Below are 15,113 nucleotides of genomic sequence, written 5' to 3'. Positions count from 1 at the left end.
ATTCATATAATTCACATAAAATGAATAAATGAAACAACCATTAAAAAGGAAGACAAATGACTAGCATATGACATCACCATATGTCTATTTTGGCAATGTGTTCTGTGCAAATCTAAAAAGATGAATTAAAGTATTTTTAAGTAGACTAGAAGGTTAAATAATTATATGCAATGATTTCTACAGGGGAGTAGAATCCAGATTTAAGCATATTTCTTTTTTAAACTAAACTTAACAATAACAACAACAACAAAAAAGTGATCTGATAATAATTAAATAAGTATGTTTTTATTTTTTATTTATCTTTTTATTTTATTAACACCTACAGCACCTGGTATTCCTAGGTGGTCTTCTATCCAAGTGCTAACCAGGCCCGACCCTGCTTAGCTTCCGAGATCAGACGAGATCGGGCGCGTTCAGGGTTGCATGGCCAAAGACTTGTCTTATTCTTATATCTCTATCTCTCCTCTACTCATAGCTTTCATCAGAGTACTATGTACCGTATGTAATGGATGCTTTTTAATGGGTTGGTCTGTTGTATGGCTGGTCTATTGTTCTGATGGCCTATTGTCTTGCTGATGGTGCCATCTTTGATGCTCTTGACCCTGGGCCCAACCAAGGATGGAGACCCTGGGAGCAAAGAGTTAAGGAAGTGGGACCTCCACCCCTAAAGGACAGTGATTCTGCTTGGCCACTAGAGGCCGCAGTAGGCCCGGTTTTAGAGAGCCAACAGGGTTGTGGATTACTCAGAGGACCCCATCCCAGGAGTCATTCCAATGCCAAGTCTGTCCTAGATCCCAAGGCTCCAGAGTCAGCCTATCACTGTTTTTGGCTTCAGTTTCTTCCAATAGATCATCAGATTCCCAGACATGGAATGAGTTAGCTCCAGAATAAAAGTTGCATATAGCAGCTAGATAGCAGGAGTAGACTGGCAGGTTCCAGATGCCCCTTAATTAGCCAAATCCACAAATGTGCATGGAGCACCCTTCTGAGAGCCTGCTATGTATAATGCAATGTGTTAGACTCTAGGACTAACTAGGTGAACAAGGCAGGCTCTGTTCCTGCCTACCCAGCTCTTATGATCTAAGGAAATATTGTATTGCGTGATAAGTGGCTGACAGGATTTCTGTTCCAGGGTTAGTTCTCCTTGGGTCTCATTTCACTGGTAATTATCCCATGGGATAGCTACCTGCTTTAGAGAAATGCAATAAAGGAGAGAGGCAGAGAAAAGAACTTTGCCCACATTTGGAGAATCATTGCAGAGCCCCCTGCTCTCTTGAGGTGGAAGAATTCCCAAAGGCTCCTGGAAGATTTGAGGGCATCTGGGGTTGGGATGGGTGCCAGAGGCAAAGAAGTGCCAGGTCACCTCACCACAGCTTTTCTGCTTTCCTTTCTCCAAGCAGTCGGGAGCCTTGCTTGGGAAGGAAAGCAGATTCCCCAGATTTGGAGATGTGACCCAGACTGCTGGCTTTCTCACTGTTTCTCTTTTCTTTTTCCTTTTCTTTGCTCTTTTTTTTTTTTTCTCAAATTATCAGTCAGTCAATATATTTATCAAATGTAGGTCCAAGGTAACCTTTTTTTACCCAGAAGCATGAGATTAAGGTAATTACAACAGTTGGGGAGATAAAATAGAGAGAGATAGAGACAGACTGGAGCAATGCAGCATTTTAAGTGCAAACGGATTGCTGCAGACAATCATTGCTGGGGTGGATCCCTCGGGGTTGAGGTGGTCTGGGAAGGCTTCCTTCCTGGAAGAGGTGACCAGGGCCTTCCAGGATGAGCCTTCCATGTGCCCCATAGAGTGTTTCTCTGGAAGAGGTATCTTCAGAGATGAAAGAGGAGAGTAAAACACCTTCCACATCCCAGCTGTTCATTCCACTGTGCCTGGACAAGGGGCTCAGAGGCCCATGTGCTCAACATTCCTGAGAAGCAGCTTCTGAGTCAGAGCCCCAGAAACAGCTGAGGCAGCTTCAGGCTGGAGTCTTGGCTCTTTTTCCCCCTTTTCTATCCAAAAGCAACTCCCTCCCCAGCTATTTGGATGTGACCAGAAACCCAAGCAGGGCTCTGGGGTGGGAGCCTGGCTCAGCCAGTCTATAAAATGTATTTGGTCCCTGCATCTCCCTCCTGGGGTGCAGCCTTCAGGTGAAGGTGTATACCCCATATCATTGGGCCAGGAAGTCCAAGGAGTGAGGGAGACTCATCTGTGCTTACAGCTCCCAAAGCAGCCATCATTGGGCTGCCTCCAGGAAGGGGGTCTTAACTAGGACTTGGCTTGAGCTGACAGCAGCATTCCTCAGGCAGTCTGCCAGCACCTCCTCATTGCCTGGGCGTGGGGCCCAGGACATGCCAGGGCAATGCCAGAGAGCTGACTCAGGGGGCGGCATGAGGGGAACAGAAAAACTCTTTGCACCCACCAACTAAGAGAGGAGATAAAGCTGCCCTAAGGTCTGCTGTGATCACCCTGTAGTGCTAGACCACCAACAGGGTCTGTGGATGGGGCTTTCTGCATATTTTCTGGAGCCACCCACAGAAAGCCAAGGCTCCCCTCCAGGTCTCCCTGAGTTCCCCTCTGCCAACAAAGACTTCTAGGTGTGCAAGTCTAGGCTTGCAAACCTATGTCTGTAATCGATTCAGACCCTGCCATTGACACTGTCTTAAGATTGTGACCTTGGGCAAGTCACTTACTTGGGTATATCTTAAATTCCTTACATTTAAAGTGGGATGAATAATACCTGCCTGCCTCACAGGACTGTGGTAAGGATCAAATGAGATCATGTCTATAAAGGTATCTCATATATTATAAAGCACATTTATTATAAGGTATAATTATTGTCATGGTTATTCTTGAGACAGGAATTATAGCCGCTGGTCCCTGAACCTCAAAGTCCTCCTCTTTGTCTCTTTGTCTGACAAGTTGCTCTGAAGCCAGTGCTAGAATCCTAACTCAACCCTGAGCCTCACGAGCATTGACACCAGGCCCTTCTGCCTGGAGCTACGGTGCCAACTCAGGGAAGCAGTTCCCCACACCCCAGCTCTGTTAAACCAGTTCTTTCCCTTCTAATCAGACTCCTCCAGTCCAGTTTGCCTGCAGTGATGACAAAGGAACCTAAAATAGCACAGGCTCTGCAAACACTGCTGGAGAAAGCTTGGGGCATACGGTGTTGCCTGTCACCCGTGGGCCTGTCTGGGCACCTCAGCCAGGTGCAGCCCTCCGTCCTCCAGGGCCTGGCATGTCTTCCTCTCTGCAGCACCAGGATGACAATGCCTCCTGTCAGCACTTTGGGTGGCTGAATTGGATGACTACCTAGAAAGCTGGCTTGGCTAGAGGTGTGGCAGGGTACTCATGGCGCCCCCCACCAGCTCCTCACATTCATGATATTGGGACCTTTCCTGGCACTAAGAGGCTAAGCAAGCTGGCTTAAGATCATGCAGAACAGCGGGTGTCTCATGGCCCCAGGAAGGGTTGTGGACTGGGAACCAGAAAAGTCTGATTCTGAGGACCCTGCAGCTTGCAGGCCTTGGCTTGTCACTCTTGTTGCAGAACCAGTTTGGTGTGGGCGGCTGCTGGGTCTGTCTGGTTCTGAGACTTCCCATGGGACTTTCATGTGACTTACCCTGGTGGGAGTGGTGGCTGCTGAGGTCAGATTCAAAGAAAGAGGCTTGCAGCAAGGAGCCCTTGGTAGGGCTGTCATTCTTGCGGCAGCATTCATCATTGCTCGGCTGCTCTAATTCCTGTATTTTAAGCAGTGATTTCCATGTGGCATGAGTCTCGACCCTTAGAACTTTCTCATTTAACTTCTTTAGTAAATGTATTGCTAAGAAAGACAGATGAAGTCTTAAACTATGTCAAGAATCCCAAACTGATAGTCTGTTGGCCAAACCAGCCTTTAAACCAGTTTCTGTTGACACATACCATTTTAATTGGGAAGTTTTAACATAAAAATAAATCTAGATCTCAAATGTTTCTTAAATTTTTTATTTTTTTTGTCCATCTGGAGCTTAATTCCCCTGGGGATATCAGGGAAACAGTGTAGAACACTTGCCTCAAAGTTATCTCACCTGAAAGGCAAAGGCATTCACATATTTACGCACCAAACCCATCAGTCATTGGTTGGGAGCTGCTGCAATGTGGGAAAGGAGGAGTAATAGTGGTGTTAATTCCTGAGGAACATCCAGCCTGCTGCATAGTAGGAAAGAATGGGCCCCAAAGGCCAGAGGAAGCTAAAACTGACAGCATCTGCTACAATATGGAAGACCTAGCAAAACTGGTCCTCAGTTCCCGCTTGGCAACAATTAGTGGGAGCTGAATAGCAGTTGCCCCTTTAGTCAAGATAAGAGCTCTCCAGTCTGGCCCGGTCCCTACTCCCTATTGTCCTGTATTCAGCCTGCTTTAGTATTTACATTACCTGCTTAGCCTCTAGAGTGTTTGCATTTGCGACCCTTGATTTATGTTTATATCTATGTGTAGGCTACTCCACTATAGCTGCGAATCCCATTGTCTCTGTTTCCAGTGACTAGTTTCTACTCTTCCTTGCATCCCACAGGGCAGCTAGCCCTGTGATTCCAAAAGATGTTGATTGATTACTTGTTTCTCTAGCCCTATCCTCTGAATTATTTAATTTCCTTAGTCTCAGACCACCTTACCTCCATGTTGTTACATACAAGGCGTCAGAACACGTGGAATAGGTCCTCACTTTGGGGACTGACTTGGGGAGCCCCTTTGTATATATCTTTGACATCCCCAACCTGATTGGCTTTCAGTTCCCAAGATGCACTGAGTTCCTTTCTGCCTCATGTCAATTCCTTTGCCTGCAAAGTTCTTTTCCCCTTTATGAAAGCCTACCTCATATTCACCCTTTAGGACTCAGCTTAAATGTCACCTCCTTAGTGAACCCTTCCAAATCATTCACTCCTCCACTCCTTCCTAGGTTATGTCCCTCCATTGTATGTTCTCACAGTACACTCTATTTCTCCTTAAAGTATTTTTAAAAGATTTTTATTAAAATATAGCTAACATACAATATTATATTAGTTTCAGGTGTACACCATAGTTATTCAACATTCATATACCTAAATAAGTGGTCACCATGCAAATCAAGTGGTCCAGCAACCACTTGACATTGTACAATGCTATCACAATATTATTGGCTATATTCTCTATGCTATACACTACATCCCCATGACTTATTTGTTTCATACTTGGAAATTTGAACCTCTTATTCCCCTTCACCTTCCCCACCCCACTTTTTGATGTCGCAATTACAGTTGACATTCAATATTATTTCATATTAGTTTCAGGTGTACAGCATAATGATTAGATATTTACATAATTTTTGAAGTGATCCCCCTGACTAGTCTAGTACCCACCTGGCACTATACATAGTTATTACCATATGATTGACTATATTCTCTATACTTTACATCCTTGTGACTATTTCATAACTACCAATTTTCCCTTAATATTGGTATAATTTGCATTTACATTGGACTTCCATCATTAATGTGGTTAACTTATGCAAATCCAACTATACACAGTCAGCTAAAAGAGCAAGAAACAAAAAAATTCCTTTATTTCAAGTCACATTCTACCATTAAAGCCAGATCTTGACATCTACTGCCCTAGGATTGCACCCAAAGTACAAAGAGAATGATGTTATTTCTTGGCTTTTGTGTTTCTAAATGTCAAGGTCCTGGTGACTTAAGGGATTTTCAAGAATAATTTTGTAATCTTTGCCTTGTGAACTGATTTTAGAATCTACTACCACCCCCACGAATACACACACATGCAGAAGATGGAAACTTACTGTATTATCTGTCTCTTGGATTGAAGATCCATGAGGACAGACAACATGCTTACCTAGGTCATTGCTGGACCCTCAGAAACTAGCAAAGTGCTGGGCACATAGTAAATACTCAATAAACCTTTGTTGAATGGTTGATGATAGATGATGGGTGATGGAGGAGGGATGAGGAGAGCTGTGAGAACCAGCGCTGTGCAGGATGCACCTGGAGATAGGCTGATACATAATGTGACTTAGCTACCTACCAGGTTGGGGTGAGGGGAGGGGGAAGGATGAAGGAAACGAGGTGGCTGAACTACTGCAGTTGGACTGTCTCCCTAAAGGACTGCACTTCTACAAGTCTCTCAGGACTTGTTAAGTCTCAATTCTACTTTCTCCAAAGCAAGAGCTCTGGATTAGAGCCGTATGCCAGGCAATGCTGCTGCCTCTGAGTCACTGCACAGCACAGTTGTATCCCTCAGGGCTCAGACAGTGCACACTATCCTCTTGGATTCCTAGCCCAAACCAAAACCCCACCCAAACCCCCGCTGTGACCCTGCTCATAACTCTCTCCCTATCCTGGCCAAAACTTTGCTTTAACCCCAATGCCAACCCTGATCTTGATCACAATCTTTTTTACAGCCCTTGTGTTAATCCCAGCCTTGATTCCCATCTTGATCCTAACCTTGGCCCAGATACATCCATGTTTCTGATCCTGACTATATTATTCATCTGTACTTGTGTTGTTGTTATTATTTGATACAAGTCTGTGTATCATCTCCATTTTACAAATGAGAAAACTAAGACTCAGTGTGAAAAATGCCCAAGGTCACACTGCTAAACTGGGGAGCCCAGATCAGATTCAGGTCTTCCCGTTCTAAATCCAGGGCTACAGGAGTCCGGGTTACTGAAGCTCCAGATATAGGTCTCCATTGCCTTTGTGGCAAAGCGATCCTAGGTAATCAAAAGATCTCAGGGTACTAATAATAGTGGTGATAATTATAATAACCTTAACTTACTATGCAATTTCTTTGTAACAAACAAAAATGCTAAGAAGCATTTTAATACATCATCTCCTCTAATCTCTCCACAAGGTTACAGAACTCTGTAGCCCCATTTTACAAATGAGGAAACCATGGCTTATCTGGAGGTTAAGTAACTTGCCCAAGGTCACACAGCTTGTAAGAGGCAAGCCAGAATTTGAACCCAAGTATCTCTAACTTTAAATGCAATTCACTTCAACCTTTACAAAGAAATGTGATGGTGACAGGAAGCAGCTAGGATCCTGGGTCTTGCAACCATGTTTCCACCATACCTTTTGAGCTGTGGTGCCAAATTCCAGGGTATTGTGTTTGATTACCAAAACTGGGTCAAAAATGAGTCAAGCCTTGGTAGGATTGACTCACTGTGGTGTCTCTCAGTTCTAAAAGGAGACAGAAAGACTCAGAGGGCAACAGCTAGCTGACCACTGCAAAGCGGATGAAGATCCCAGAAGCATTCACCACAAGCACTGTGGAAGTTAAACACAGAAACCCACGTGCCTGCCAAAGAGAAGACCCAGATTTAGGACTCATTTTTAAAATCAGACCTGCCGATTCTCATTTCCTTCTCCATACTTAGCCCTACTGCCTAACAGGGTTCCATTTGGGTCTCGACTTCTGTGTCTCATCTCTGACTCTCACACTTTAAACTTTTCCTTCATGGACAGGTTTCTTTGTCTCTATCTCAGTCCCTCATCCCAGTCTCGACTCATGACTGAATATTTTTGCTTCTACCTTCTCATGGCCTATGTTTCTGAGTCTTTTTTATTTGATTTTTTCTGAGTTTTATTCTCAGTGCCTGGTATATCCCTTTGTCATGGGATTCTTCCCCTTTTTTGGCAATTATTTTTTGTAAAATATACATAACATAACATGGACCATTTTAACCATGAAAAATTTTTTTAAATTTATTTTTTATTATGGTAAAGTACACATAACATAAAATCTACCTTTTTATATTAAAAAAAGCTTTTACTGGGAAAAAAAGACCACTTATTTGTTTCGTAGTGATGGCATCCTTGTGGAGAAGAACAAAAGGGGACTAGAATCAAATCCCTTTGGGTGGAATGTTCAAGCCACCCAGAATCCTTTGTCCCTACCCGCTTTGGGCACTTGGAGGTGGGGGTGGAGGAGGGAAAAGGAGGAGGCAGGGCCATGACCGACAAAGCTGATGAGTAACAAAAGGCACTGGTGGGTTTCAACTTGGGCATGCAGGAGGATGGGCTGGGACAGGGGCTCTTTGATATTCAGGCCTGGCTGCTTGTCCTTTCCCTTCCCTTTCTTGGTTTTGGCCTTGGCTTTGGCCTTGGGGGTGCTGGCCTTAGTCATGCGAAGGTCTCCTGGCACTGGGCATTTACTGCGCCTTTGTCAGGGTGCCTTGGCAAGCGTTGGTGCCTGAGCCCCCATCACACATCCCCAGTTCTCAAACTTGTACTTGCACTCAGCTCCAAACTTCTTCCAGTGGCACGGGCACCCTGCACCAGATGCTCTGAGTCTGGGCCCCACAGGCACCTGCATGGAAGCCCACATGCAGACCTCGATGATGGCGGTGCAGGGCCCCCGGGTCCACTCTGGGCTCTTGCTCCCTGGACAGCCTTTCTTCACTCTGTCTTTCTTTTTGGCCACCGCAGAAGTGAGCTCCTGCTGGGTGAGGGGGTCAAGGAGGGCGAGGAGGAGGAAACTTCCATGCTACATCTTGCTTGCTGCCCCCGTTGCTCTGCTTACGCCCGCTCCAGGGCCCCAAACCCACTTTTTAACCATTTTTAAAGGTACAGTTCAGTAGCATTAAGTACATTCACATTGTTATGCAAACATCACTGTTACTCATTTCGAGAACTTTTTCTTCATTCCAGACAGAAACTCTGTACCCATTAAACAATAGCCCTGCCATCCTCAACCCCTAGTAACCTCTATTCTACTTTCTGTCTGTATGAATTTGCCTATTTTAGGTATCTCATATAAGTGGAATCATACAGTATATGGCATTTTGTGTCTGATTTATTTCACTAAACATATTGTTTTTAAGGTCCATCCGTGTTGGAGCATGTATCAGACTTTTATTCCTTTTTAAGGCTGAATTATATTCCGTTGTATGCATATGCCATATTTCGTTTATCCATTCGTCTGTCCACGGACAGTTGGGTTGCTTTACCTTTTGACTATTGTGAATAATGCTGCTATGAATATGGGTGTACAATATCTGTTTTAGTCCCTGCTTTCAATTGTTTGGGGTCTATATCTAGGAGTGGAATTGCTCGATCATATGGTAATTTGATGTTTAACTTTTTGAACAACTGCCCAACCATTTTCCACCGTGGCTGCACCATTTACATTCCCATTAGCAGGGCACAAGTGTTCTAACTTCTCCACATCCTCACCAACACTTGTTATTTTCCACATTTTTGCCGATAGCCATCCTAGTAGGCATGAAGTGGTATGTGAGATCCCTTTGGAATACGGTGTTTCACAAGCCCAGCTGTTCCAGATCTGCTGAGTCTGCTCCGCCCTCTGGGCAGGAGCCTTCCCTGGCTCTGAGAATTGCATTTCCCTGTGGCAGAGAAACCACCATGGCTGGTGAGCAGCCAACACGCTTCTTTCTCCTGTACCCTCTGGTCACCCTTCCGGGCTCTGAAGAGCTGCTGCCACTGCTCTGCCGTTTGCTTACGGAGGGTTGGACTAAGAAATAATACAGACTCTAGGAAGAATACAAATTTAATTTCTTTAGGTCCACAATCTTCTGAGCTTCTTTTTCCATGTAGTCTTCCAGACCAGAGACAACTGTGCTGACTCTATGGGGACCAACTTTATGGCTTTGACCTCCACTGACCCCAGAACTAGAATAGCACCCAGAGCTTAGCGGAAAATTGTTTCTTGGTCTCATCGAGACCCAGGGGAACAGTTTATATGTTAGCTACAACCCCCAAGCTATTTGAATCAAGCCTCCCTCTAGCCCCTTCCTTTGGTGAGGTTCATTTTTGGTGGTTTAGGTCTCCGAGACAGATCCTGGGTGTGGTGATTCACCTCCTTCAGGAACCTCATGACTCTTCGAGGGGAACTTGGAGATCTGGAATTTTGGTCAGGATTCCCTGTTCATATTCCCAGAACCCAGACTCTCTGGGGGCAACATTTGTTTATCTTGTTTAATACTTACGTCCTCTCCATGGATTTCTGATGTCAAGAGCAGGGCGAGTCAAACCTGGCCCCCATGTCCTCAGACATTCTGGGCTTTGCTTCAGCCTAGGCCTCACTCCTTTGCTAAAAGGTGCCTGATGTACATTTCTTTTTCTTCAGCCACTTTTGTCTTCTGCAAAAGCAGGTGGAAAAAAGTCCTTCTGCATTCTACAAAAGAGAAAAAAGAGGCCGACAGAAGGAAATGACTCACCCAGGATCACAGATGGAGTCAGAGACCAAACCGAGAATGGGGCTCTATTCTCTGACTCCAAAACCATAGCTCTCACCACAGGCAGTCACCTCTTCCTCAAAAAAAAGCTCTCAGCTCATGCTCAGAGAGCTTTGTACTTGACAGGTGCTACTGGGATTGGGCAGTGGGGCTCTCTACCCTTAGTGTTCCCATTCTAATCCAAGAGATTATTGGCCTTCAATATGGATTTCATGGTACAGCCCCTTAATGGAACTTTCTAAGGCTCTTTGTAAAGCAGAACACATGACCCTGAAAGTTTGGAAAAACAAAAGCCCCTAAAAAATATGAACAAAGACAGCCGTAGGAGCCTTTATCTATTCCCTTGCATTGTCACTTCTCCTCTGGTGTCCTCTCATTTCAATTCTCACCCCCACTAATGTACCCAGCCCCAGGGATTTATCGTTTCCTTATTGCCTCCAGCCCAAGCTTTACTCACTCTTTTTCTCCTGATGATGCGAAATGTGATGATGTGAAATGATCAATGCCCGCAAGATGAGATGAAGCAAAGTAAATGACATAGGCGTTGTGATATAGGGTTAGGCTGCCACAAACCTGATGATAAGGGTTGCTTGAACGTAAGCACTGTGATACTTTGATAATCGTTTCCTTATTGCCTCCAGCCCAAGCTTTACTCACTCTTTTTCTCCTGATGATGCGAAATGTGATGATGTGAAATGATCAATGCCCGCAAGATGAGATGAAGCAAAGTAAATGACATAGGCGTTGTGATATAGGGTTAGGCTGCCACAAACCTGATGATAAGGGTTGCTTGAACGTAAGCACTGTGATACTTGATAATCAATCGGATAACCAAGATGGCTACTAAGTGACTAACGGAGGGTAGCATATGCAGCATGGAGACAAAGAGATGATTCCCGACCCAGGTGGGACAGAGTGGGACTGCCGGAGATTTCATCATGCTACTTGGAATGGCATAGAACTTGCATCTTATGAATTGTTTATTTCAGGAATTTTCCATTTAATATTTTTGGACCATGTTTGACCCCAGGTAACCAAAACTGCAGAAAGCAAAACTGTGGATAACAGGGGGACTACTGTACTTTGGATACCTCTCTATATGAAGGTATACATGGAATCATACAGTATTTGTCTTTTTGTGCCTGGCTTATTTCATTTAGCACGATGTCCTTGAGGTTCACCCACGTTGTAGCATGTGACAAGATTTCCTTCTTTTTTAAGACAGAATAATTTTTCATTTTATGTATAGACCACATTTGGCTTATCTATTCATCTGTCAATGGAACTTGGGTTGCTTTCTCTTGGCTATTGTGAATAATGCTGCTATAACAGGAGTGTGCAAATATTTCATCAAGACCCTACTTTCGATTCTATTGAATATGTACCCAGAAGTGGAATTGCTGGGTCATTTGATAGTTCTATGTTTAATTTTAAGGAACTGCCGTACTGTTTTCCATAGCAGTTTGAACTATTTTACATTTCCACCAACAGTGCATGAGGGTTCCAGTTTCTCCACATCCTTGCCAACACTTGTTATTTTCTGTTTGTTTGTTTGTTTGTTTGTTCATTTTTTATAGTAGCCATCCTACTTAATGGCTTTTTAATTGTTTCGTGTCCATTTTTTATTTTATTTTTTTGTCTTTCTTACCAGATTTTAAACTTCTTCTGGGCAGAGATCGTGTCTGTTTTGTGTGCCTTTCAGGCCTAGCTAGGTATGCCTTAGGTATTTGAAAGTAATTTTTAGTTGATTGACTAAAATTAACAGTTTGTGTTGAGTTCAATTCTTTTATTTTTAGAATTTGGGGTAGAATTTTCTTTACAAATGGAAGAGGCTGAATGCCATGATACAGAATCAATAAATCTTAGGACACTACGCCATGGAGCATAGAATCTGCATGGGGAGAATGTCACTGCTGCTTTCTACTTGACAAGAAATGCAAACACTGTCGTCACACCACAGGCTGCTGGGTTCCTTATTATTGGGGGTAGTTCTCATCCTCCCTGCAAAGGGGAAATGCTCTGGAAACCCAGATCTATTCAGGTGGAACCAGAAGATCCTAGGGAAAAAATTAAGAAGCTTGAGAAGAGTTTTTTGAAGCTCAGAAGGAGGCCAATACAGGAACTGTGAGGAAGTATCCCAGATAGAAAGGTACTAGTAAGTACAGGTATTCTCAATTCTTCTTTGTTCTCGTCTCTACTCAGCTTCTCCCAATTTGCGGTCTTGAGCTTGTTCACTGCTCTAACTTTGAGGGTTATCTGATTCTCTAAGCTCTTTTAGTCTCTTTATGTAAAATTCCCTCTATTAGCCATCCGTTTGGCATTTTAAAAATGAAACTATCACTAGGATCTAAAAAAGGAACAACTCCAAAAGTGTTGAAGCAATTAATTCGGAGAACAGAGTCTTTAGAAAAGTCGCCTCGGGGTGGCTGGCTTGGCACAAGGCTCTCAGGTGTACATCCCCTCCCTGATTCATCCCTGTCTGGGAAACTCTGCCCAAAAGTTGGCCTTCCAGTCCTGGACTTTTCCCACCTCTATGTTCTCCTCTGGCCCCTATCCCAAAGATGGGGTTGGAGTAGAAGCCCCATCTTCAGTGAATAGAAAGTTTATAATTTCATCGGGCATTCCCAGGTGAAAAAATAAACCAATACACTCTAGATATGCATTGGCTGACATTTCCCCCAAACTTGTTTGGTGGTAAGAATCCTCTGAGATGCATCTAAAGGACCAGATTCCTAGGTCCCATCCTGGACCTAATGAATCAGAATTTCCAAGGAAGTAATTTGAAATTCTATATTTTTTAAACTTTCAAACTAGGTGATTCTTATCATCAGACAAGGCTGGAAAAAAATAACATTCATGAGTACTTACTGGAACAGATTCTGGGACCTAATCAACAGGGTACTTCTCCCCACTCCCCATTAGGAGTGGGTAAAGGGAAAACACTATTATAGTGATTATCAGCCCAGGGTTTGGGGTCAGAAACTTGGGTGTGACCTACTGTGTATTGGCTTGATTGTGTGACCTTAACCTCTCAGAGTCCTGATTTTCTTACTCATAAAGGGAGATGATATTTTACCTCCCTCATTGAGGGTTAAATGAGATAATGCATACAGGACTGTTACCAATGCCTACCAAATAAAATGCACGCTCAACAAATGAACACTATTGTTATTTTCCCACAGAAGAGCCCTAGGGTATCCTAATCATATAAATATGGGTGAATAATGGTTGTGAAAAAGGAAGACTGGCCATCGATGATTTGAAGGATCCACAGAAATAATAAAAGTATAACCAGAAGACAACTTCTCTGACTAGACCCAGCAGACAGAACATTTTTTTCAAAGTCTGGCTTGAGCAGGGTAGGCAAGAACTAACACAGACATAACTTGGGGTTACCGTGGGATGGCACCATGGATTAGAAGTAGGATGATTCCCAGGTATAAGGACAAGCACCCCCATCTTCCTGACTGAATGCAATACTGCCTCAGAGACAGTTCTCCAAACCCTGGAATCAATTAGACCTCGTTGATTCCTAACTCTGTCATTTACCTATAGTGTGCCCTTGGGCAAACTGCTAAAATTCTGTGAGCATCTGTTTTCTCATCCGTAAAATGACGATATTAATAATACCTTCCTTAAGTTTGTTGATAAGATTGAAAAAGAAAATGAATGTAAAGCAAATAAAAGTTGGCTATTATTATCTATCTTTAATTTAACAAGGGATAGATTATAATATCCCATTGGGAAGAACAGACTTCCTCTACTTTAATTCCTGTCAAACTTCCCACCACCACTGTTCTCAAAGTAAACAGGACCCTCCTTGTTAGATTACCTACATATTGTTCCTCCCACTCACTCTGCATATATACCTATCTCAGGGGCTCCCTGCTGTGTCCCTGTTCCCTATTCCTACAGACTTCCATCCATTTCATCCTAGGCTACCTTTGAAAAGGAGACTGACCTCTCCCTAGGGCTTCATCACACTGCTATCAATCTCTGCTTGGAGAAAGGAAGTACCTTCTGCAGGTGAGTAGGAAGTAGGAAGACAAAGAGACTGAGGGTGGGGATTGAGGGTGGTCAGGAAGGGAGGAGTGAGGATTCAGAATAGGAGGAGAGAGGGTGGAAATGTGTCATGAGGTTCCTCAAAATCGGTGAATTCTGAATCTCATCATTTTCAGTGAATGAACTCAGATGATTCACTTCCCTTTATTAGCCCTCTATTTTCCTCTCTGTGTAATGGAAAAGGAAGTGCTTGCACTTGCTTTAAAGACAGGGAAGCAAACAGAATCCAGCTTGGGAGAGCCATGAGCTCATGAAATAACTTCATATTGGCTATGGATGTTATGTTAGTTTTCTTCTGAAGAAATTTTTGAAACTACTAGCTCTTGATTGATCGTATTTCTTTAAATGTCCTTGATTTCTTGGTAGTTTTCAGCAAACCCATCAATTTCTGGTCTCTCATTCCAGCCTTTTGTTCGGGGTATCCCCTTCAGCTTCCAGTTAAACAGCCATTGTCATCCAATATGGTAACCCGGGCTCTAGCAGAGGTTCTAGGGTCTGGTCTTAGCTTTGGTTCCTAGTAGAGGACTCAGAATCCAGCAGGTCTAGAAAGCTGTGACCAACACTTCTTTCATGTAATAAGTTCCTGACTTAGTAAGTAATTGAGTTTAGGCTAGGAACAAAGAAAAATTTGGCCAAGCTTAAAATGTTCATGCAGAGGTCTGAGCTGACTAGCCTGGGTGGGGTTAGGAACTGGGCCAGAGATGGTAAGGCAGGAAAGGGAGAGAATGGATGGGGGGTGGGGAGCATGGTTAAAGCTGTAGGGACCAACTTGGCCCCTCTGTTCACACTGCTACTGACGACAGAGTATAACCTCAGGATGCAGCCCCTGGGCTC

General features: G+C 43.7%; 1 pseudogene; it reads right to left on the bottom strand.

Annotated features, from left to right (window-relative positions):
- Positions 1 to 316: 316 nt before the first annotated feature.
- On the bottom strand, positions 317 to 435 carry LOC112482718 (annotated as a pseudogene).
- Between the last annotated feature and the right edge of the window lie 14,678 nt (positions 436 to 15,113).

The sequence above is a fragment of the Pteropus alecto genome, unplaced genomic scaffold (assembly GCF_000325575.1).
Source record: "Pteropus alecto unplaced genomic scaffold, ASM32557v1 scaffold155, whole genome shotgun sequence".
NCBI lineage: Eukaryota > Metazoa > Chordata > Mammalia > Chiroptera > Pteropodidae > Pteropus > Pteropus alecto.
This window is presented reverse-complemented; position numbering and strand designations above follow the sequence as displayed.